Here is a 2780-nt window from a genome sequence, read left to right on the forward strand (position 1 = left end):
TCCTGGCCAGTCACAGAATGAAAAATAGACTCCTTGAGAAAGAAATTTATCCTTTGTTCCTCAGATTCCATCTTCATCAACAGTTTTCTTTTCCCCATCAATATGGAAACTCGCTTGAAACTTCCTGGGATGCCAGATGAGCTAAATCCATGGGACTACGCAGTTGGCAGAGCTCTGAGCATGGCTCTTTGGAATTAACTTTGTAGGTTTTACATTTTTTTCTTCACTGCTTTGATCCTTCTTGTTCAACATTGTGTTTAGTCTTTAGTGTAGACAATTCCAAAAGGGCTTTCCTGGCCATCTAGATAAGACCACAGCAACGGTAGTTGTAAAGGGCATCAATTAAAGGCAACTGTGTCCAGTGAAGTTGTCTGATGGTTTCCACATTGTTAGAATAGAATCAAGGCATTGAGAGCAGAAACAAATGTATTTGCATATCCAGGAGCATATATATATATATATAAACCACAAACATGTTATTACTTTAAGCATTATCCTTGATCAATAGCAAACACAATGTTGTCTATTTCCTTCTTCTTCTTCTTTTTTTTTTTTTTCAGTTTGCCAAGCTGTGACTGTTTATTAACTGACCAGATTACAAAAATACCACAGGCACCTTAGTTCATCCGTCTAATAAGCCTGTTTATCTGGTCTTCCCTGTTGCCAGCATCGCCACCTTCCACAAAGTGAGTGGTCTTTTTCTTCATCCCGCCCCGTGGAGAAGACAGTTTGAAGGGCCACAGGAAGTTGTTGGCTTCCTTGAAGCGTTTACCCACTGTGTAGATCTCATGGATCAGATCCTCCATGCAGATAATGCCATATTTACCAAGAGATCGAGCAATCAAGGAATTGTCTGTCAAGGCAATTCTCTTCTTATTGATTTTGCCATAGCCACGCTTGTAGATGAGCTCGTTTACTGACTTCAGGTTGGGGTACCCCCATGCAATGTATGGTTCCACGATCCTCAGCATGTTAATCGAAGCCTTGTTGAGCTTAACAAAAGTGCCATTGAAGATCTGACGAAGACGGAGCAGCTGCAACACCTTGCGGACCTTTGGGCTCACACCATTGATACCTCGGATTCGGATGACGAATGCCAGCTTGGGTTCTGCAGGCACGTAGAAGTTTCCGGCTTTCCTTGCCATCCTAGCCATGCAATCTCTGTCCGGTACATCTGCCTGTATTCCTTGTGATAATGCTTTGCCTTTTCATAGATGAGCTTCCTCCATGCCTTCCGGAGCGTCTTCAGTGCAAACTTTTTCCGGAAGCGCTTCACCTTCAGCTCCGCGAAATTCCTTCGCTTTTTCTTAAGGGTCTCTGGCACAGCAGGTACCTTCTTTTTCTTCTCCGGCGCGGCCTCCATGGCTCCTTCCAGTCAGGGGGGGAAAAAAAAGGAGAGAGCTATTTCCTTCTTCTAAAGTGACTTCTTACTCCATCTTTGCACACTGTAATCTTGGGGTAGTAATTATTGTGCACTATAGAAAACAGAAACTAACATTTGCCACATTTTATTTTCAGCATGTGCTCAGCTCCCCTTTTCCATACTAGGATATGGCCTGGCTTTGGCTTAACAGGCTTTGTGCTTCATTGTGTTATCACAATCCCTCTGCATCTACACATACAGCTGCCTTACTGTATTCAGTTGTTTTCCTGTAGTCATCCATAGTCCCTAGCTCATGTACTCTCTGTGCTCCTTTTTTTCAGAAAATAATTCCTTAGCTTCGGGGGGGGTGTAAATATATATATATATATATATATATATATATATATTTAGAGAGAGAGAGAGAGAGAGAGAGAGAGTAGGGATAATCATGAGGCAGTCTCTTTTTCTCTGCATTTTGGCCAGTTGTGTGTCCTCATGTTATCACCACCTACAGCAAATACATGTTTCTCAAAAAGAGTTTTTGAGATGTGTTGGTCTATGAGTATAATGATGAATCATCAGGGGTCAGTTTAATGCTTTGCCCATTTAGTAGCACAATATTAATAAGTTCTCTCTTAGGACTAATGACAAGTTCTTGGCCTTATAGTGATGCTATATATTGGTTTCATCTTGTCCAATAGGACTTAATTACAATCAGAAAGTGTTTACTTTTGTATTCAAACCAGTACTGTACCAGTGGACATGTCTTGCTAGTTCTCAGCTATGTATCATTGATCTTTACTTTTCTTCCTGTGTTTCATAGCTTCCCAGTGTCATGAAAGGAAACCAGTAGGGATGAAGTTTCCAGGTCTATCGCAGTTTGATTTTGTCATGTTCTGTGACTCAAATATGTGTGTGTTTAGCAATGGTCTATTGCATTTAAGTTCTGGAGGCTAAACAAGATCAATGAAAATAACCTGTAATGATTGGGAGACTTAGTTATTCAACAACTCCAAAAGAGATCAGCCATAAATAGCCAAGTTCCAGGGATGGATTGATTAAAATGCCTTTTAAATTCATGTATAAGAAAAAGTACATTTTCTCTTCTCCTCCTTCTTCATCCTTCTCCTCCTCCTTTTCTATTAAGCACCACATGTTTTGGCAAACGTGAGATTCATAATGTGAACTCTTTATTTTCATGTATACTACTTTATCTATAGCCTACATAGTAAGTTTCATTTGCTTAACCACCTACAAACTTCTAGCAATAATCATGGATTTGCATACCTTCATGATTTTTCCTTCCAGAGTGCCATATAAATGTGATTATATAGAGTGTAACTGTGGATTTGCTTCCTCTGATTCTGAACTGTGATCATCTGTGTTTCTGTGTGGCTCAATAGTTAGCTGACTTTTA

At 40.1% G+C, this 2780-nt stretch overlaps 1 pseudogene; it reads right to left on the reverse strand.

Annotated features, from left to right (window-relative positions):
- Nucleotides 1–558: 558 nt before the first annotated feature.
- LOC127214851 (60S ribosomal protein L7-like) lies at nt 559–1393 on the reverse strand (annotated as a pseudogene).
- Between the last annotated feature and the right edge of the window lie 1387 nt (nt 1394–2780).

This window comes from Phodopus roborovskii, unplaced genomic scaffold, assembly GCF_943737965.1.
Source record: "Phodopus roborovskii unplaced genomic scaffold, PHOROB, whole genome shotgun sequence".
In the NCBI taxonomy this organism is placed as follows: Eukaryota; Metazoa; Chordata; class Mammalia; order Rodentia; family Cricetidae; genus Phodopus; species Phodopus roborovskii.